Raw genomic sequence first — 23,471 nt, 5'->3', positions numbered from 1 at the left:
ATTACGATACTTTGCACTAATCCCAGATTGAGATGAGAAGAGATGTTGTGTAAGCAGTCCAGATGTGCTGGCTCAAAGAACAATACTCAACACGCTTCCCCTTAAAAAAAGATTAATCTCTCAGTTTTTCACTTTGTTGCTCATTTTTACCATGTTTTTAATGCCACTTCCATCAGTATATGTTACTTATAAAATCCCTCTCCTGCTGTTTAAAAGCTGAGTGCGGAGAATGCAAATAGGAGCCAGTGGGCCTGTACAAGAAGGAAAAAGAAGCTTGTGATGTTTTAATGAAGCGCTGAGGAGCCTTCAGATGGCCAGTTGGCCTTGTGAACTGCTCTCTCATGCAAACAGTCAGTGACTGTACAGCCTCACAGGACATAAGACAAACATCTGTGAATGCCATTTGCACTCAGCAATCTCAAAATGTAAGCACACTCACGCCAGCTGTCGGGAGCTGTCCACCTCTTTCTGCATCTGTCCCTGAAGATAAGCGGAGGAGGAGGAGGTTGATTTTGTTACTTCCTTTGTATACAGACATAGAGTGACAATCCACAAATATCCTCATCTGGAATCTTGTGTGTGGCATAACCACGTGTTTATTTTTGCTGTAGCTGTTATGTGAACAGTCGCACATCAGATGATCTCATACGGGTACACCTAATATAGAGTCAAATTATGGAACTACATTGTTACTGAGACGGAGTCAACGCAGTGTCAAGGGTGCAAAGGTTTCGGGTGATCATTCTGGATCAGGATGGTTGCAGGTGGTGCAGCTCTTTTTGGTGTGTGACCTAATAACCTGTATTAAGTGACACTCTCTTACTGTTGGGAAGTGTGTGTGTCAGAGTGTGAGTGTGTGAGTGAGACCCGGCTGCAGGGAACACATGTTTGGTCCTCTTGGGACACACTGTATATTTGAGTGGGTTTGACATATCTTTCCAGCTTCTTTATTCATAAGTTATAGTCAGTGGTATTAAACTTTATGTAAGTGCATAAAGATACCTATTGCATATTGCACATTAGCTATTGCTGTCTGTATTTTTCTGACTGCTAATGTTGTGGACTGTTTGGATCTGAAACCATATTAATATTCATTTAATCCTTTTGTGTTTCTATAAAATGATTAAGTCTATGATTAAAGAGTTTTTGTGGAAGTAAAGCGATAGGTCTATAATGTTAACTGACATGGCTGTATGCATTCGATATTGGGTGTACTTCAGTGTATGATGAATGCATGAGGCCAGCTCAGTCGCAGTATGTTTTATAGAGTTTGGTGCGTTTCCACTGCAGGCCTGAGAATATTTATTGTCGCAGGAAAAACATGGCAGCCTCCTGACATTGTTGCCGAGCAAGATTTACAGCATAGCGACAAAATAGTTGGGAAGGAGCGGTCAGATTTACACATGGAATCAGGAAGTGAAGCTGAAATTGGATATAAACAAATTAGCTAGTATGAACAATAGAAGGTAAAAGAGAAGGTAATAAATTTGTTTAAACTGCATCTGGAGGACGGATGAAAAACGCATTGAAAGAAAGAAAGTCAACCTCTGCATCCTCCCAGTGGCGCAATCTGACAGGCGGCCTGCAGAGAATCCTCAGGCATTTGATGGACTTAATTTCAAAGCCATTGGACGTGGGTTGTGATTTAACCATCTATGCTTTATGATCGTTCTCGTTCTGCTAGCATCAATCAGTAATGCATTCTTGTCCAGATTAGATTATGCATATAATGCAGATGGATCTGAGATTTAACATTAGAGTCTTTGCCTTGGCTTTGATGTTTCATAATGACAAGATACATGTCTGCCATTTTTTTAGATTGGTCTTTATACACAGATCTTGGATACATGTTGGTTGGAGTCCTACTTAATAAAGAATCCCTCTTTGGCTCCAAATTACATCTACAGCTACAAAATTAGAGCTTTTTGTGTGATTGCTGACATTAGCTAACACAACTCAATAGTTATTACATAACAGATATGAAAGTCAGGCATATCTGTGATGATATATTCAGAGATAAAGGGTCAAGTGTGTAATAGTAATAGGGCTGCAACTAAGGATTATTTTAATTACCGATTAATTAGTCGATTAATCTGATTAAAAAAAAATAATAATTTCCACCTCATAGTAGCAATCCTTTTAAGAATGCACAAAGCATGGCAAGGAGTGAATGAGGAATGCGAGTGTCACACTGCTGCTCTTAGGTTGTTGTTGCTATTTTTTCTTCAAGTACGAAAAGAATTTCACTCATGGGGAAACAATGGAGAGAAATTGGTGTTCTGGGGCTTGACGTCAACGCCTTGATGGCCAGGATGCACTTCACAATTTGTGGCTGGCAAATTATCACCTTTTGACCCTTTAGTGACTATGGGCTGCGTCAGCCACAGTCTCATGGTATGTTGGCGAGAAGACTTATTGTTTGACAGCAAGGAAAACTCCTATGAGCCAGTGGTGCACCATAAAATTATTGAAATTTTTCGGCCCTTTGTATTCAGTTGTGGACTTTTGAGCAGGTACACACAATAACCAGCACATAAAGCTTTTCAGCTGTATTTCTTTGCATTCGTGGTTCTGCGAAAACGGTCTGTTTTAATGTATTCCACCCACAGCCCGCCTTACAGGCACGCCTACTTTGCTGTAGTTGGTCAAATTTGCTAGTTCTTAAAAGGACCTCTGGTTTGTGTCGCTATCTGCGAACGGTGTTAATAGGAGTTAATAATAAATGGTGATGTATCTTTTTAAAATGCTGGTGTTTAACATAGAGCCATAAGTGTTGGATTCCGAAACCGATCCGGAAGTACAGACTGGACAGTCCGAAGTTTCTCAAGAAAAGAGGTTACTTCAAGACGTTTCTCAATGTTAAGTAGCTTTAGCATTTTAGTTAGAGTCAATTCTCCCTGCCCATCGATGCATATGGTAGAGTGCAACCCATCCATTGTATCCACTGGCCTTACATCATCTTCCATGAACCAGCACGTGTTCTTTTTAAATATAAATTGATTAAAAATAACTATGTAACATAGAAACGTTCAAAATTTTGTTGAAAGAATTGATATTTTTTTTGTTAGACCCAATAAAATTGATCAATAGTTGGTAATAAAAACGTCAAAAAATAAATGTTTGTCCCATATAAATATTCAAGTCTAATTTCCATTTAACCAAAAATTGTATATTTTTAGAATTATTGACTGTATATATGGCTGCACGAGTGGTTAGTGTGCACGCCTCACAGCTAGGACACCTGAGTTCAATTCCGCCCTCTGCCATCTCTGTGCGGAGTTTGCATGTTCTCCCCGTGCATGCGTGGTTTCTCCGGCTTCCTCCCACATTCTAAAACATGCTAGGTTAATTGGCGAGTCCAAATTGTCCATAGGTATGAATGTGAGTGTGAATGGTTGTTTGTCTATATGTGTCCTGTGATTGGCTGGCGACCAGTCCAGGGTGTACCCCGCCTCTTGCCCGAAAACAGCTGGGATAGGCTCCAGCATCCCCCACGACCCTAGTGAGGATAAGCGGTAAAAATGAATGAATGAATGAATATATTCTGTACTGGACTACTTTTTTGTGTGTAAATTTGGAGCGCCGCATGGTCCATTTGGAGCTGTGATTATGCTTCAACTTTATGCTGCTATACCGTGCTGCCCTAAAATGTAAAGTCTGTGTTTTACAGTAGTGAACTGGCGTAATTATAGAGGGCAGAGTGCACAAACTACAGCTCTGCGTTCTTCACCAGCTGTTCTTTCGCTGTAACACCCACACAAAATACATTCGCAAAACTGCTCTGACACACAAAATATAGAATCTTTGATCTGCATCTAAATTCACAACAGCTGTGAGTGTGTGTGTGTGCACGTGGGTTTGCCAGGTGGTCGGCAGCACTGGCAGGTGTCTGCTCTTGTGCTTGCAAATGCAGCTGGATTGTGCCACAGCTGTCAGTGTGTATGGCCTTTGTGTGTTGTGTGTGTGGCTGCACAGTAGCCACTACGGGGCCTATTTTTAACAAATGCTTCCATCTGACTAGATGCCATTTATTGTTGTTATGTGTCTCTATATTTTTCTTTCTGGTTTGCCAGTGCATTGTGAGATTTGGTGATTTGTCCTTTACTTCACTGCTCACTGTTTGTTCTACCAGTAGTTCTAAATGGGTGAAAAAATACTTCAAAAACTTGCTGTCAGGACAACTGTAGATGTCAGCTGGAGTCCCAGATAACCTCATCGGGGACTAAATATACTAGACACCCTCCAGTCAGCACAAGAGCTCCAACCTACCAGACCTCGGATAGGTTAACTTTCATTCTGTGAGCCAATCAGAGACAGGATAAGCATCTGTACTGGTCAACTTCAGGGATCTTATTTTGGCTCAAGAAGTCATTCCCTTCTTGGATTACACTCTCCTTCCATTAGCATCCCCTCCAGCCATGACCCCACTGTCCCCTCATGCAGCCCAGCCACCTGGTCTCTGACAGCATGGTCCAATCAGGCTCCAGGACAGCTGGGAAGTGTGACAGACAGAGGCGGGTGGGTGAGTTTTGGACTGCCTCGCCATAATGTTAGAGCTCAAAATGTAGTGTGCAGACCTGACAGCTTTAGTATTTCCTAGTCTGGACACTGTGAACTCAAGTCAAAGCACTTTCACCACAGGATCGTCATGATTAGTCACTCTGTAATTGTTTTGGATCATGTTTCTTAATTGTTAATTGGTTTGTTAAGTACATTCTACCAAAATGAAAATTAATGGATGAATGAATTTTGGAAAGGAGGTGATTCAAATATTACTGTTGTTTTTGCCATTATTTAATTTTATTAAATTGTTTCAATTTTGTTAAACATCTTATCTACTGTACTTTAGATGATGAGTTACCATGCATTATTTGTCTAGTCATAATGATTGTTCTTTACAGAATTAGACTTTTTTAGTAACTTAACAGAGTTGATCTGCTTGCTTGGCTCTGAGGAATGAGTGTGTGTGTCCCTGACTGGCATGACTATGCTATGAATCAGCAATACACAAATACAGTGTCGCCATCTGTGCGACAGATAGATGCTGGTCATGCTTCCTAAGGCCTTTTGTTATTCATTCAAGGCCACAGTAACGGTCACTTTAGAAGGACATGGGTTCACATGTCTAGCTGCACTGTTAATGGCTGGACTTGGCCTTAACATACATCGGTCATTGGAGCACCTTTAACATATATGCGCAAACATGAATGGATGAGGCAGGAAAAATCAGTGTTTACCGCTCCAATTGACATCAATTATAAAAGCTTAAGTTGTTTGGGAAGCACACAAACTGGCAGGAGGCTTCAATATGTTTTTATGTTCCTCTTCTCAACAGGGTGCAATAAAAATAGCTCTTGGCTCATCACGTTTGCTGTCGGAGGGATTCTCCTCGCTCCTTTCTGTTACTTTCCGCCACCATCTCTGCCCCTCCTCGTTCTTTCTTTTGTCCTCTTTTGCCTTTTCCCCCCTTCTTCTCCCCCTTCCTCTTCATCTCTCCCTGTGGTATTAGTGGGGCCACATGTTGCTGGCCTCTCCTGGAGGTGTGAGCCCCATGGCAGGCCCTGGCTCCAGGCTGACGCGTAGTTTGGTGTGAGTGTGTCTAGCTGTGTGTGTGTGCGGCCTCTAACACAGTAACCTGATAGCAGTGTGGCTGAGCGGTACAGAGTGGAGCACTGCTGTGATTTATCCCGCGGGCCCAGCAGATGGCTGCAACAGGAGTTTGTTTAAGTTTGCTTCAGAGCTGGGCAAGTGGCCAGGAGCATAGCGAGGGCCTGCCAGAAAAATGTTCACTGACTCTGGATGCCTAACCACACTACTCCCCCTTGTAGCCCCCCCGCCCAGTCAACACACACACACATCAACACAAGCTATTGCAGACTTGCTGTCGCTATTCTCCCTTTACCCCTCTCTTATTTCTCTCTTTCCTCCCATCTGTTTCGCACACATGCTTACATAGGAGTGCACACTCACACTCAGGTACACACACATTGCTCTGTCGGCAGCATCCCCACTGCTGATATGCTCTCACATCTCAAGGGGGGGGTGTGCAAGACTGACGACGTGTCCATTTTAGACTAGGTGCACTTTGCAAAGAAGCATTAAAACATAAACCCATGCAGAGAAGGACAATCACAACTATGCACATATTTATCATGCGCACGCTTGATAAATTATACCCCAGATGCTTCATAGTCACATTGTGAGCCACAGGCGTCTCCTTCAGTGTTCTTTCTTGTTATCTTTCCTCACAGCAGTGGACGGTCAAACACAATCCGATCTGTTAATTTGTTTGGCTTTGGATCTGAGTTTTCCTCATTGGAAATAATCTGTGCCAGAGTTGCAGTCTTGCCATTTTAACATCCCTGGTAACCTTGCTGGGAATTATACATACGTATATATGTATAAAATACATTCATAGAGAATAATTCTTTTTTTTTCATTCAGAAACCTTGTCATAGGTTTGAATGTGTGTGGTGTGAATGGTTGTTTGTCTATATGTGCCCTGTGATTGGCTGGCCAACTGGCTGACCAGTCTACGGCGTACCCCGCCTCTTGCCCGAAGACAGCTGGGATAGGCTCCAGCATGCCCGCGACACTCGTAAGGATAAGCAGTATAGAGAATGAATGAATGAATGAATGAATGAGTGAATCAATGCAAAGTAATTATACATAATGAATGGATGGAACTTATTGTTGATGCACACTTCCCATACATACTGGCTACCACTCGAATAGTATATCTGGCCCCGTGGCGAGTCATACTCAATAAGAAATTATACAGACAGAGAGTCAGCAATGTGTAGAGTGCTTTGTATGGGTATTCCTTTTCGTGGAATGATACATTCATTCATTCATTCATTTTCTACCGCTTTTCCTCACGATACAGGGCAAATGCAGTAGTTTGTCATGTGCAATACTGTAGGAAAACCAACACAGTACAAAAACTGAAGCAAACTGAGAACCGAATCATATGAAAAAAATCATATAATAAGTTAACCACCAGTCAACTGATAACAACACGGCCACATCGGACAAAAATATTGAGACACCACTGCTTTTAATATGAGTTACAGTATCTTACTTTATGTAAGGTCTTCTAAATATGCTTCCCACAAAATTCTTGGCTGAATCTTGAATTGTATAACCTCAGGGGCATTTGACTTGAGTGGTTCCTTTGTATTTTTCTAGTATTGTACATTCTGTTTTCCCTCTAGTCCAGACTTAGAGTTCAACAACAAAAAAAATCAAGGTCAAAAATCAGCGACATCAAAGAGTTTTGGAAGTTATGAGAATGTGAGAAGAATGAGGGTATATTTGTGTCAGTATGCCGCTATCCTATAGAGGCTTGAGGTTATGATGTGGTATTGGTAAAGGTTTATCCATCTGGTTCACATCAGTCACCAACAATCAAATGTGTTAAGCATTTCTGTTAACATGTATGTTAATGTATGTTTTCACATAGTAATGATCAAGAAAGTATTGTGTTGTGCAATTTTCAGATAAGCATCTATATATGGCCATACGTCCAATTCTGACTTTAACAGTTTGTTGACTTTATTTTAATAAGGCAGCATTCTCCAGTCAGGGCGTGTAGTCATAGAACCACAGTAAGTGTATAGGCTGTACACATGTGTATGTGTTACAGCACAGGTGTCAAACTCAGGCCTGGGGGCCAAATCCGGCCCACACTGCAATTTCATCTGGCCTACGGAACTGCTTGGAAAATAGCATAGAAGTGGCCCGACTTGTGGACCATATCAACAAATTGCTTATAGCAATCTGAGTAAGTCAGCGATTCCTCCGGTATATTGATTTTAAAAGTGGAAAAAATATTCCATATAGCATGAAATTCACAACCATTCTTCTTAATAAGGGTGTCTGACTCAGACCAATATTGATATTAATATGGCATGTTCGCATATTAAAGCAAACAAAGGTGTTGTATTGGTAGCTGTCCAAAAAATGTTGATTGGCACATCCCTACCAAATCCTATTACATTTTTTTTCCTCTCAATGCGCATTACATTGATCCACACAGATACCTGTGTGTGTGTGTTTATTGATGGAGCAAGTGCATTTTATTGACCAATCCTTTGTGCTGGTTGCTACAGTAATAGCATATGTTTCTATTCTCTTCATCCAGTAATAGAAATTGCGGCTACAATCATCATTTATTATTCCTGTGATGTTGAAGGAGACCTTTCGTGTACAGCATGGCCACTCTGCTTCAGTGCTGCTTGCATAATTTGTTTTTGAAAATCTCTTCAAACGCACACAAGTGTCACATCAAAGAGAAAGGACACAGGGGAGACAGGTGAAGAGAATTCATTTCTGCCTGCAGCTCTTGGAGGAGGAAGTGGGGGGCGGGGGGGGTGTCAAAGGTCGGGTAACTTACCAGCCCACTAATGAATATTTAATGTCAAGGTCAGAGTCGGTTGACACAGATGTGATCCAAGTCTCTCCTTGCTGCTTTAATGTATACATGTTAGACTGATAGCAGGATTCGGTGTGTGGTTTGTCCCCCTGTGAGAATGCTTTTAGTCCTCTCCCTTCAGTGTAAGAACATGAGTGTTTTTTATGGAGTGTTGCTGACCTGGTCATTGGTCTTCTCCTGCACCACTTGGCTGTGGTCCTGTTGGATCTCTGTGAAGGGCTGTAAAACGTGACTGACAGCATTGATATCGAAGCTGCTACACATCAACCTGTAGACCCACTAAAACCGTGGGAACGCAGATATTTGTTTTTGAGTATGTCCATATTTTGCAGTGACAGTGGGATTGGGTGAGGGGGGGTAAGGGGTCAACTTGGTGTAAATACATGACGAGCGGCTCTACGATTAAGCCCTCTGACCTTGTGACCTCTTGCTCACAGTGTGATGAGGTTGTCTCTAATTACACTTAGTGTTCTCTGTCTGCCAACATTAAAACAGAAATATATGATATATATATATAATTACCATTACCAATACCAAATAAATGGGATATAAAATCAAGTGTTTCCTGACGTGTGTGTGAATCAGAGGCATAGGTGAGAGCATAGGCCATGTTTATGGTGGAGCTCCTGTGTGTGTGAGCCTGTGGCCCAGCCCTGAGGTAAATATTTGAGGATTGCAGGCACCATTAGTACAGGTTCTGTTTGATGGGCCGGTATCGTGTGAGGCAGAGAATGATGTCAGCTTTTCCTTACAGAGACACACACACACACTTGAGCTGTAGTTTGAACAATGGATGTACATTTGCATCTGTAGCTTCGTCCTTATAAATTCCCGTCATTGTTTGGATTGTTTTTAGATTCCCTCATCAGCTCGCTTATGTAAACAGATGCTCTCTTGGGTTTTACTCTTCTTTTCCTTTTCCCTTTCATTCTCAACTCTAAATCTTCCCCCTCCTCTTCATTCTTTGCCTCTTCTCGTCTTGGTTCCAGTACAGAGCGAGCCAATCTCACTGGCGCCGGAGCTGCCTCTTTAGTTTCCTCTCTAGAGGAGCAAGATTTATTGGATCTGTGTTTTATTTTTTATGACCAATTTTAGTTCTTCACAAATTTATCATTGCCCCTTTTCATGTGCAGTGGTAGAAGAGACCGTACTGCATGAAATGTGCTCATGCATGTGTGTGTGTGTGTACGTATGAGAGTGCACAATCCAGGCACAGATGTTGTCAAAGGCTACGGCTTTTACGGAGCAGTGTTCCCTCTCCCCATGCAGAAAAAGGGAAGTGTCTAATAAAAGGGGTGTATGTATGTGAGACCGACACACACACACACACACACACACACACACTGAGCTGTGAGTCGGCCTCCCTCAGCTTGTGAGAGAGAGCGAATGAGTGAGAGAGTAAGGCAGGAAGCAGAAAGGGAGGCTGTGCCAAGCTTGAGCTGAATTCCTGCCAAGAGTCTACTTGTTTGCTCGTCTGGCTGGAGCCAGAGGCTGACCTTATTAGCTCGGAGGGCAGCCGTCTTATTAAAACACATCTGGCGCTCAGGGAGCCCAAATAGTCCTTATATTGTCTTCCTGCTTGCTCCTGACCTTGCGTTACCTAGCAGGAATGCTGACAAGGGCTTCACGCATCTGTTGAGAGTTTCTCCAGGGTAGCCCACACCCCCCCCCTTGATCCCAAACCGCCCCCCCTTTCCTCATTTCTCCCTTCGCTGTCTATGCTGGCGCCTGCACGGTAGCTCTGTGGGACCTGTTTTTCTTCCTACACCCCCCCTCAATTTCCCTCCCACCTTTTCCACTCCACCACCAGGCGCTTTCTGATGTATAGCGTCACAGTACCCCCCATGTGGAGCATTTTTTTCCTCCCACTATCTTAAGCCTGCCAGGTTTCTGTGTCCATACAGTTCCTTTGTAATCTGGCCATGGTTAAACAGCTCATTTTAAAGTCTGACACATCGTGTTGCTACTAAGCCTCCAGGATAAGTCACAAAATTCATTGCTTGGGTTTTAATTACCAATCCCATCCACCCATCCATTTTTAAATGCCGTTTATCCTCACTAGGGTCAAACGTATGCTGGACTTTATCCCAGCTGTCTTGGGCCAAAGGCGGGGTAGAACCTGGACTGAAGTACCCGGAGAAACCTGCTGGACTTGCAAGTGTGGGTCAAATTTGGGAATGAGTACAGAACGCAGACACTATGTAGTACTTTTCGTGCTGAAAGAACATTTTTGTGTTCTCGGCTATGTCGTGTTACAGAGGATGTGTGATACCCGTGCCCTTTGCAACCACTTCTGACTCCGTGGTGGGTGCACGTCAGTCTCTGTACTTCCCCAGTTCAGCTGTCCAATGACCGCGCACAGCTTGCGTGGACCGTGACGAGTGAGCGTTTGTGCCGCACTTGAAAAACACATTGTGCACACTGATATCAGTAGTGGTGCCAAACTGACGAACGAGTGTTGGCATTTTGTCTCCTCTCAGGGCACAGAAGAGGAAGTCGGCTGCATCTGCTGTTCAGAAGGCAGCGGATGCGGCTGAAGGGGCCCAGCAGAGGCTGGCAAGCCTGCTTTTCATTCAGGTTTTGAGTTAATAATGTGAGACTAGAAATAAATGCATTGTGAAATACATAACCTAAGTTATGGATACCAGCATTTTGGTAGCACCTTACGTATTTTTGTGAAGATGATAGACTTGTGCTCTCTTACCTCGAGTGTTATCAGGGCTATCATTGCCAGATTGAACCCCTGTAAGTACCTGTGAGCTGTTACAGATGGAAGATAAGTGGTTGGTTTTACACACTACTGACACAGTCAATGTGTAGCAGCTACTCTGCCAAAGATGACCATAGATTTGTTCCGCTGTGCATTTTGTGATTTTAAGGCTTGCAGCCACATGTGGCGATATCCTAAACTTATGCTTGTGTGGCACTGGTAACTGTTTCTGCTGGTGTGTGTGACCTTTGGCCCTACAGCATCCTCTGCTTCAGCTTCAAACCAAGAAGCCCTCTTGACCCCAGACCCTTATGCCTACATCACACTGTAAAGACCATGCAAAATAGTTATAGTTCCCATTAGAGTCGCATTAAAGTGATCAGGCACTTCATTTTTTTGTCCATTCATTCCTGCTTGAAATTTGCAGTTTCCAATATCTGTTGCTATCTCAATGCCTGGGCAAAAAATACAGTATTTTATAGCAGCACAAAAAGTTCACAATGCGTGAGATGTGTAACCCGGAAGAGTTTGAAGCTGTGAATGGACTGATTATACATTTCCCAACATGCTTTGCTGTGAACAAAATGATCACCTTTGAATGAACGCCTTATGCCTCTTTAAGGTGTTATTTTGTACAGACAGGGCGTAATAGTTAAAGTGCTGCCATTTTTAGTCGTGTACAGTTAAATTATTCTGACTTTTGATTTGAATCTGGCTATATATATATATATATATATGTATGTGTGTGTGTGTGTGTGTGTATGTATATATGTATTTATAGTATATAGCTTTGGCATGAGCTTGACATTTTTCAAAAAAAAAAATCATGCCTAAAGCACATTTTTTGCAGACTGGCATTACAATCCGCTTATTTGTGGTGAATGCTAGTAGCTGCACAAGGAACCGACTGCTTCAAAGGCCAGTTTGATGATGTATGACTGTGTCTTTGGACAAAACTTGCACAGGATGGCAGCTCATTTTTCCTTTTCAAAGAGGTGAAAAGGTTTAATTTTAATGTTAAATGAGCGCCCAATAATTGTTTGCAATGACAAGAGCCTTGATGGGGCCGAACATCTGTTGCCTCGTCTGAACATAATCTGATGTGTCATCCGCATCCTGCTTCTCTTCTGTCCTTCAGTGTGTTTCATCAGTAGTGTGTTTAAAGTAGTGTGTATAAAACATCCAGTGTGCCCTCCCAGTGTTCCCAAGTATTTTTTGGTTCATTGAGTCACACCATCACTGCTGAACCAGGTGCCTGTATGAGTTGCCTTTCCTGCTTTATGTGTGTATTCCTGTTACTGCATTTTTGTTATCCTAGTGGTGGACACACACGCAACCACACATGCATGTCCCGTGGCCCCGATGACCATGACTCAGAGCGAGGTGGAACAATAGTGTGAAAGAAAGACAGACCCTTCATCATCCTCGAGAGGAGATGCCTGACATTCTTTAACATCTCTGCCCAAAAGAGACATACTCTCCTGGAGCCTCGTACAACTCACTTACTGTACCTTTCCACGCAAAAAATGGCCAATTAGATGGTCCATATTCACTTCAATGTTTGTTATTGTGTGTATATTTATGAATCCAAGCACAGGTCTGCTGGTGCTGTAAAAATGGGGTCTCTTCCTTCCTCTGTGGATAAAATAAATAGCAGGTCTTCCTCCCTTAGCTTGCACAGCCTTCCTGTTGTTGCCTCTGGTGAATGTAAGAAAGAACACTTCCATACCTCTCTCTGTATAGATACCAAAAATCATTCATGAGTGAGGCCATTACCGGTCACATGGATTAACTGTCATTATTTAAAGGTATTAAGTCTGAATTCAACAGTTATAATAAAAAAGCAACATTTTTTTACCCTTTGTGAGCTACTCAGAATTTCATAAAGGATTGATGAATCCATGAGGTTTTACAGACTAGTTGTGATTATTGCGGCAATATGGGACAAAGTACGTCCGTTGTCGGCACAATATGGGTGTAGTATTAGTACATTAGCACACATGTAGTATTAGTGATCGGCTTTTGGCTTTATCGCCATATGCCGATCACATGTTTTTTTATGGAAATCAGCGAATCTTTAATCCAAACATTATTTTAAACAATATCCATGCAGAATGCAAAGCAGAATGACTCAGTTCATTTCAAATTGGATCACCGGAGCCAGGGCTTGTGTGTGCATGTGTGTGACAGCCATATCCTCAGTATGGGAACAGCTGTTCAGAACAGCACTGGCCACACACACACATGCATCTGATTAGCACTTGGTGACTCCCCCCACTGCCCTCCCCGCTCACCTCCCTCCCTCCTTTCCAGCGGGGGCTGCGGCATGCTGGCGGCACCAATAATTTTAATGCGTAGTCTGAGTCTGCCAGGAGTACACACACACATGCATGTACACACACACACACACACAGTGTAGTATTGCCAAGAGAGGAAACACAGGGCGCTCATCATCATGCCTTGATTTTCTCTTTTCCTTTTTCCCCCCTCTCCCTCCCCTGTCTCCCATTTTCCCTCCATCTATCTGAATAAGGTTATAGGTCACATGTGGGGGTACTCATGTACTCTACTGTTCTACATGAATCCCCTCGTAAGATATTGTACCTGTCTATAACCTTATAGCTTACATACAACTTCAACAAAGGCTGATCAAAATGAGTAATACAAATTCTACTATATATTCTAGCTATCCATGAGAAATGGGAATGATGAATGGTTGCGTTAAAGTGATTTTGTCCTGAGCTTTTGTGGTTTTGGTCACTTTTCGTCTCTTCCCTGTCGCTCCATCAGTGTCTCCATGTAATTTATGTTGCACTTCCTGTTCAACAGACAGAAAGGGGCTTGGTAACTTGTGCCTGACTCCACAGATCAAGACCAATGGTGTCTGCTGTTTGTTCCTCTCTTAATTTGAAGTGACAGACGGTTGGAGAGACTTAAGGTTTCTACTGCCGAATTTTTCTTTCCTTATACTGTGCATTTATGTAATCTATACATATATTTATATACTGTATTATGCACTATGAGCCTTCAGATAAGGTTACATTGCATGGCCATCATGTAATACTCTCACATCATACTATATAATCATCTATTTTTTATACTGTTTGTCCTCATTCGGGTCACAAGTGGCATGAAGCCTGTCTCATCTTACTTTTGGGTGAGAAGCCGGTTGTACTCCGGACAGGACGCATATAGACCAACAACCGTTCACACCGAACAATTTAGGGTCCATCTATCCATTTTCTATGCCGCTTATCCTCACGAGGGTCACATGTATGCTGGAGCCTATACCAGCTGTCCCTGGACCCTGCACTGGTCGTCAGCCAAACATAGGGCATATATAAACAAACATACATTCATACCTATGGACAATTTGGAGTCGCTAATTAACCTAACATGCATGTTTTTGGAATGTTGGAGGAAACTGGAAAACTGACACGCATTTGAAGAACATGCAAAGCCCACATAGAGATGCCCAAGCAGAGATTCGAACCCAGGTATGATCTTCCTGATCTCTGCTAAAAACTCAGCCACAATTTAGAGTCTCTAATTATAACTATTCATTTTTTTTAAATTGAAAACTGGTCCTGAATAAGAAGACCACAAAAAAAGCTTAAAGTACGAGACGGAAGATTCCCCTCCATACTGATGTACTGTCATTTTACAGTAGGTGCTTCCGCCAGCTGGAGTGCAGACATTGTAGTAATATATGTGACCACCAGATGGTGCTAGTGCTCCACACAGAAAGGCGTGACACTCAAACAGAAGTGGTGATCAATGCCTAACCAAAGAGTTACTATGAGTGCACTGGAGAGGAAATGTGTGTCTGTGTGTACGTGTGTGTGTGTGAGAACAAGGTTCACTGTGCTACAGTTGAAGACATAGTGTACAGCTGGCTTAGAAATTGTGTATGAATGCATATGTATGTGTTTGTGTGGTTTTGAGGAATTGGGATATAGAGCAGCTGTTAAAGTGCTTTGTACAGTAATTGCCGTTACGTGCGTGTTATATGTGTGTGCGCTCAGTGTTTGGTGTCATCGCTGAGGGCTTGTGTTGTGGTAGACTCTCGGCTCCACACAGCAGGCGAGTCTGTAATTAGTCAAGCCAGAGCCCCTACACACTGGAGGCTTGTAGCGTCTGTGGTCCACTCTCTCCCTCTCGCTGTCTAAACTCTTCCTCTGTGATTCCCAGTGTGGTCCCAAGCTCTGGTTTGGCCTTGAGACACGTCTCCTGTGTTTTGGAACTTGTCCTGTGTCTCTTAGCCAGGCCTTCCTCGTGCTTGCATTTCCCTGTTGATGCGTGCACACACACAAAGCGACAAAAGGCCGCATGACTGGATTCTTTGACTCGGCCAACAAGGCCGTGACCATGACACATGATTCTGTTTAGATGCTTTTTAAACATGAGTTAACACATGCCAGAGAGCTTTTGACTTTATTGCATTGCACTGCATTGTTGTGTCGCTGTGTGCTCTCAATGTAACCCCCCCCACCTCGATATTAGCACAATCCCCCGCTCGCTCACGCCATCACACGTAACATGAGAAGCACATGACCATTTATGTACTCCCATTTGTGTCGCTTGTGTATGTCAGCTCCTCTGTCGTCTCGTGCCAGCTCCTGCCAGAGGACAAGAGGCTAAGCCACTTTTCCAACCGGTTTGAGAGCCTCCCTATCTCTGCTCACACACATCCAACTGTTAGCCACACAAACATCTATACACACTAAACACACACTTGCAAAGACACACATATCCTTAACCTTAGTCTCACACAAGCTTCTGTTTGTGTTTATGGCATATTTAGCTTTTTTGTCACACACATACACACGCACACACGCACACACACGCACACACACGCACACACTCTCCCAGCATGGCTAAACTAGATTAGAGTGTATAAAGGCTCATAATCCCCGCTGCCTCCCCAGCAGGCGGAGAAGAGTCTGTCCTCCAAATTAGGTTGGCCTCTCTGGGTGATGAGTGTGTGCGCGTGTGCATGTGCACACACGCATACACTACATGCACAATACACACACACGCACACACACATACATGTATCTATATATATATATATATATATATATATATTCAGGATTTAGGATTTTTATGCTGCCAATACCCTCCATCCATCCATGCTGCCTCGGTGGGTATGCTGGAGCCTATCCCAGCTGTCTTTGGGCGAGAGGCAGGGTACACCCTGGACTGGTCGCCAGCCAATCACAGGGCACATATAGACAAACAACCATTCACACTCACATTCATACCTATGGACAATTTGGAGTGGCCAATTAACCTAGCATGTTTTTGGAATGTGGGTGAATGTAGGTAGGACACCATGCAGCCGAGTGGAATCGACCAATACAATACCAATACTGATCACATACATGCAGTGTAAATGTAGTACTGGCTATATTAGGGTTGACCATTGTTTTTTCTTGTGAGAGCTACTTTTACCAAATGAAAATGGCCATTTTTGTAACATTTATCTATTTCAAGCCAAACAAAGCCAACATGCAATTAGAGTCGTTGGGCAAGTTGGTTAATTTGTGTCAGAAAAACAAAAAATTATTTTTCTACGCTTAAATAAAAAAAATACCACTTTTGGCCAATGATGAGCACAACATGTACGTAGAAAATATGAACATCCTTTGTTCTACACAAAATCATTGTAAATGAACCGGGTGGGGTACAGTTACTGAATAATTGAGATAATTAAGCCTTTTTTTTAAATTTGAGTTTCTGCACATATAGTTAGTTCTGCTCTAGTTTTTTTTGTATGTGGTTAAAGCTTTTTGTCCTTCTAGCTTTGGCCTCTGTGGTACTTCATCATCATTCAGCAGACGGACTGGCTATATCTGCTACGGGCCAGCACTCTTTGGGGTCTTTAGTGTACTAATAGTGAAGAGCCCATTGGGAAGCATAGTAATTGGTCTTTGTTTATGCTGAGTGAAGGCTATGATTAACCAATATCACCCCTTTGTGTATGTATGCACACACATAACACACTCGCGCATACACACTCACATCCACTTATATAGCATGTGTAGTAGTGAAATTGAGTGGAGAATTAAGCGTTGAGCCAATCCCCCGGTGGCAGACAGGAAGCTTCGTGATGCCACTGTCAGGCTGTAAAAAGGCACATTGTAGTTCACACGCAGCGCCGCAGTGGATTGCTGGAGGCCTGATGTAAACAACACAACAACACGCTTTTTTTGTAACAAATCACAAGCGGCAGGAACACAATTAGTTCTTCACCGCCGTGTGCCGATAGCAGCACGCAGAGAACACTTGTTTGCTGCTGGATGGCAATCAAATTAAAAAGCCCATTGCGTGTCAGTGTGAACACGAGGCCCATGTACGTGAAAGAGTGTGTTGTTGGTCTCCTCCTTCACCGCTGCTAACGAGCTGAGGCCAGCGAGGCCATGCTTTTGTCTTTGGCAGAAACAGACGGCGAGCGGGGGGAGTGGGGGGGGTAGTGGTTCATGTTGGGCTGCAGCCTATGTTGAACTTGCACACAAGGGCCCCAATGCATCGCTTACTGTCCAGCTCTGTACTTCAACCTCTGGAAGCTTGGTGTGTGCATGCATGTGTGGACGCTTACAATATATACGAGGAATTGTAGTAGCGGCGTTCTCCTGAGTTTCCTCCTGGCATGGAAACGCAACACCAGTCTGTAATCAGAGCTGCAATGTGACGATCACAACAACAGTGTTCCCCCCGAATATGGCTCCATGAGATCACCTTGTCGTAGTACATATTGGAATTCATGTTTACCTGAGCCTCACCTCCCAAGGGCCGGCAGCACTCATGCAGCCCCACACTATTAGGCTAACAGGAAATATACAAATGTTGAATGTCATAGGCATCTCTCCCATCAGAAGCAGATGATCATTTTGTCTAATTTAAGTCTAAACCAGTTTTACCCGTTCCCATTGATTCCCCTGATTGAATTAGAATTACCTGACTGTCCTCTTTCTCCTTGCTTTAATATCATTGCATTAGCTCCACCTCCTCAACCCTCCCCCTCACAAATAATCAGACCGTGTCAGATTAACCACATAAACATACCCACACTTTCTTCCAAATATTTAGTCAAAGACATAAAGACCTGCCATGAGGATAATGTCGACAGCTGATTGAGAATATGCAAGCTAAGCAGGACTGTACGCTCTGGTGTCATTGATTTGTATAGAGGAGAGGGATGTTATTATCGTAAAAGGCAAGGATGCACAGGACAGGACTCTTGGTAGTATTTTTAAAGCTGTCACGCATTAAACCAGTAAAATACGGTGAAAAACCTGGGACTAGTAACTAAAATGTTTGCAGCAGATTTATAAAAACAGCAGTGAGCTTTTGTCATCCGCAGGATTTTTGACTATATGTTCCTGAAAACATGATACTACAATACTACAGTATCTTTTAGAGGGTCTTTGACTAAAGATATAAATTTGCATTGACCTTATATACAAATTAGATTGGTTAGTATTGGATGGTCGCGGCCCTACAGTTGGATGGATGGATAGTACCTATTGTAGCCAAAGAATACATGAAGCCACCTGTAGATTGTTCATTTTTTACGATGAACGCCCTGCACATATCTCACCTTCTGTTTGTATGTACACTTTCTGTTCCATCATTTGTTTGTTCATTGTGTTTAATATGCTTACCACCATCAAAAACCAAACAATAACAACCCCCCCTCCCCATCGACCCCCCCCTCCCAGGCTGTAGCTGCACTGTGGTCCGCTCCGCCTCTGGCTCAGCTCTGTCTCAGAGCACACCGTCATTATCTAATCTTCCTCCATGTTTAATTTACAGCCTGGGCTGCTGGTGCCATATGCTCCTTTTGTCTGCGCCTTTGCTCACGCACACACACATACACACACACACACGCACACATGTACGGTCAAACACACACGGAGTAGCTTTGCTTCAACCAAAAAAAAAAGTACCAAAGAAAGTCTCCGCCCACCTCCCCTCAAGCTTGTGTTGACACAGGCAGAACAGTGTGTGTGTATGTGTGTGTGTGTGTTTGTGATTATGTCTTTATATGTTTATTGTCAGCCAATTGGGCTCTGAAGCAGAGGTGCTTTGAGGCGACAGACTGACCTGTTTGAGGTTAGACACCTTGTTTTCCCACCTTAATTCTTCACTCACTGCATTCTTTTCTGGTGTGTTTTGTCTGTGTTGTTGCTGTGGGTGCGTTGCTATTTTGCAGCACAGAATGATGATCTGATCTTCTGGTGTCTAAAGGATGATGCAGAGCAGCGTTTGTGGACTGTGTGTTCACCCCGGGATGGCTAATGTAGTGTCAGTGTGAAATCTAAATGGACTTTAGATTAGCACTCCCGGGGCACTTTCTGCACAGGGGTGCTGCTGTGCGAAGAGCCCACATCCTTAGTCAGTCACACTGTTGACGTAAGAGTGCAGAGATGCAACCACTTCTCCACGGCCTTTCGGGACACATAATACACTGCAGTGACGGGAATTCAAATACAGCGCAGTATGAAAGTACTTGCTTTTTGTCCTTAGTTTGTCCCAGCTGTTCTTTTCTTGCCTGGACAGCTGTGTCTCCTTCAAATGCCACCTCCCTCTTACTCCTCGGCCTCATGGTCAGTAACACATGTTCTGAAATGACGTCTTCACACAGCGAGACACTCTGCAAAAGTGTGTGTGTGTAGGAGAGACAGAGACACACACACGCACACAGTGAAAAGAGAGGTTTGTGGTTAGCAAGGCTTTTTGTCTGGCTCCAGAGACCCTGGCCAAGTCAGTGGTGAGGTTTGGCTTACTTCTCTCTTTCAAGGCTACACACACACACACACACACACACACAATCTGTCTGCTTGTCTCCTCCATGCACTCAACCTTTTTTACTTACCCCAGGGAGTACAGATCACAGCTCATTTGAGTCATCTGACGATAAAGCTGATTATTAAGTTGGTATATTGTTCATTAGGCAAATGATTGTGGGTATGCAGACTCAAGTATTGAAGCACTCAAAAACGTATCCTGCAACATTTATTCGTCTTCTATTGCTTTGTGCTCATTAGGGTCATGTGCGAGTCAGCTGTCAATCACAGGACACACTCAAGCAAACAACCATTCACACTCACATTGTGGACAATTTAGAGTCTCCAATTAATCTACCATACATGGTTTTGGAATGCGAGAAGAAGCCAGAGAACATGTAAACTCCATACAGAGAGGTCAGAATCTAAATCGAACCCAGAACCTCGGGGCTGTGAGGCAGATGTGCTAACCACACTTCCACCATGCAGACTTTTCATACATACAGTAATAGGATAGCCATTTGTCAACATAGTTGAACACTAAAATAAGACATTTCATACAAAGTTCAATTCAATAACAAGTCCACCTCTGATTTAATGGAATAATGATCACAGTTGTCATCCTATAACCTTTATTAATTGTTCCGACAATGCCTTAAATAACATTGTTGCATATACACGACTTTACGCAGTCAAGTGTAAAAATAAGTTAACCACAATAAAAGCGATGATGTCTTGGTGCTTTCAATGCGAGTCTGCTTACGTCTTGTAATTTCTCGTGTCTATTATTCGCCTCTCACATTCTTCTCTTAACATCCCATGATCTGGCCCGTCCGTATAGCTTTGAAGTAGGATACGTGTCGCAAGAAGCAAAAACACATGCTAAAGCCTTTGATGCTTGCTGAACTGAGTTCTTAGCCGGTATGCCAAGTATGTCATCACAATGACGTCATGGCCATTGACCATATTTTTATAGTACAGTATGTAACAACCACTACAGTTTGGTTTAGGCATAACATCTCTCAGCAATCACATATGTAGAATGACTGAGGAAAATGCATTTTCTTGATTAAATGTGAAAGAGCTATCAGTGAGAGAGACAGCTGGAAGGGAGGTGCGATTAAGTGGAATGGTGCCTTTAATGTGGTCTCAGGGCTGTACTGGGTTGCTGCTAATGTGGCCTTAAACACATTAGAACTCCCAGTAGTTCCAGCTAGGGTCACCACCAGGTGGGCTGCTTAGGATGGAAGGTGAAGAACGTGAATGAGAAAGCAGATGATGATGATGCAGCATTGTCTTCAGTCATTTTCTTCTTCCACCTCTGAATTTCTTCCAGAATACTCCCACAGGCTCTCACTGCTGCTCGTCATTCATCTGACAGCGAGAGTGGGAGTTGACGGTGAGCGGAGCCTTTAAAGGCAAAGCCACCATTTTTTACGAGCAGACATAAAAATGCAAGCAAGAAGCCGGCGCCATTTAAGAAATCATCGCACTTCCCAGGACAGCCTACAGGGAAAGAAAATAAGGAAAAGGGTGGTGGGGGGGTTGTGGGGTTGGGTTGGTACGGGACGGAAGACGACGTAACCACAGCCTACCACACTTGCCTCTCACCTTTCTGGTGTTTTTGTCACTTTAAATTGAATGTGGCTACAGTTTGACGACTTTGCACTTCAGACTCAACCACAAATTATTTTCCCATGGTTGCTTTATAATCATAAACATCCTTCTATACATCACAAGGAGCTTTGCAGATGTGGTTTGTGTGGACATTCACGTCCATTATTCATGCATGGGCAAGCATCAAGTCAATACAGACACACAACACTAAGATGTGGCATTATGCCACTAGTAGTCAAATGGTACTTTCCTCATTTCTCAGTTAAGAGGCATTTAAAAGAATTATGCCATGTACAGTGCCATTTTACTGGGTTATTTTTTGGAGCTGAGTCCCTCGTGCCGCTGAGCTGCTTCACTTTGAGACTTTCATGGCTTCACTTTATCACTGCTTTATGAAACATTTTCAGGCATTAAAATGGCTAAATTAAGTAAAATACACCCATAAGGCATTTAAAAGATGCATTCAAAGATGTTGACGATATGTAGTATTCTACACTGGTCAGTAGATGTCAGTCATTTTGGTGAGACACACAAACTAGATTGCCACAACAACAGGCTTTTATTGCAGGTTTGAATAATTTCACAGCAGGCACAATAATCTTGAATGAAAACATTGACTACTATGGTGGCCCGTAACCCATGCAAAGCTAAAACTCAACTCTGAAGTCACGATATCACTTTGATGTCACTTAGGGACTACTTTTATAGCGACACACAAGAGCACAAGTCTTAATTATGTCTTACATGGCTTATTTACTCTTATTCTGTTTACTATATTGAATAATATGAGCGTACAGAGAACTATAGTTCATGTCTGGAAGGTTCTAAAAAAACAACATAAGGAAGCATAAAACATATTTAGAGTTTTTTTTCATGGTCTAACTACTTTGTGGAAATCCATTATCAAGGTCGTGTTTGGATCCAATTAACTGCAATAAAGGAGGGATTACTGTACTGTATATGTACTGTATATAACCCATATGAGCAAAAGTCATGTAAGAATCACTTGACAGTTTGCAGTATTATGTTCTTTACTCTATAAAAAATCTGAACAAGTCGAATTATCTTATATTTGGGTGCCCCAGGGCCCCAGACATGCAAACCAGCATATAATGTCAAATGACTTCTCCCCATGCGAGTCAGAACATTTGTTTTGGTCACACACACAGCTTGAAACCCACCGTCAGGACCCACTCAAAAAAAATGTACATGAAATAGGACGTGTTTGATTTATACATTTAAAATTTAGATTTAAGTAAATATTTTTAAACGTTGTCTTTTATCTTTAAAAAGAGGGGTGTCTTATATTAAAGGATGTCTTAATCACATTCATAGGGCCATGACCCTTTTAGGTGTTTGTGTGTGTGTTACAATAATCATGCCTCTTTGATGGATATGATCATGTGATATCGTGTAGCTGTTTGTTGGCTGTTGTAATTAGCGTCTTGACATGCCAATCAACACTGAGGCATGCATGAGTGCCTGGGACGAGGGTGCACATACACACGTGCACTTAAATCCCTCACAGCTGTTTAATGTAACACACATACTAGTAATAAAAAAAAGAAATCCACCATGGCCTGTGTGTCCCGTTCTGCCAGCTGCTCACCACACTGCTGCTATCTACCTCGTTGCTAGGATACATACACACACACACACACACCAAAGGAGTACATAACCCCTTGTCATACATGTGTTGTTTGTGCACAAACCGAACGACTAAATGTTTTTAATTAAATGAAGAGAAATTATCCTTTTAAGTTAATTCAATAGTCATTTCAGTTCTGTTATTTATTTATCTTTATTAGCTCCCCGGTCAGAAGGGGGCAGGATGGAGACCATGCTAATGCTGTGACAGAGCCATTAGAGGGCGCTAGTTTTCTACTTCCCTCATAGGCCTACTTAAGTGAATCTGCAG

General features: G+C 42.8%; 1 protein-coding gene across 3 annotated transcripts in view; it reads left to right on the top strand.

The window, feature by feature from the left end:
• The window catches only part of gse1b (Gse1 coiled-coil protein b), a 137,109-nt gene that overhangs the window by 7,469 nt on the left and 106,169 nt on the right, over positions 1 to 23,471 (top strand). The window lies entirely within an intron of this gene.

The sequence above is a fragment of the Doryrhamphus excisus genome, linkage group LG13 (assembly GCF_037039965.1).
Source record: "Doryrhamphus excisus strain RoL-2023G ecotype Guam linkage group LG13, RoL_Dexc_Guam_v1.1, whole genome shotgun sequence".
NCBI lineage: Eukaryota > Metazoa > Chordata > Actinopteri > Syngnathiformes > Syngnathidae > Doryrhamphus > Doryrhamphus excisus.
Note: the sequence above shows the minus strand (reverse complement) of the source record. Positions and strands in the feature narration are given on the sequence as shown.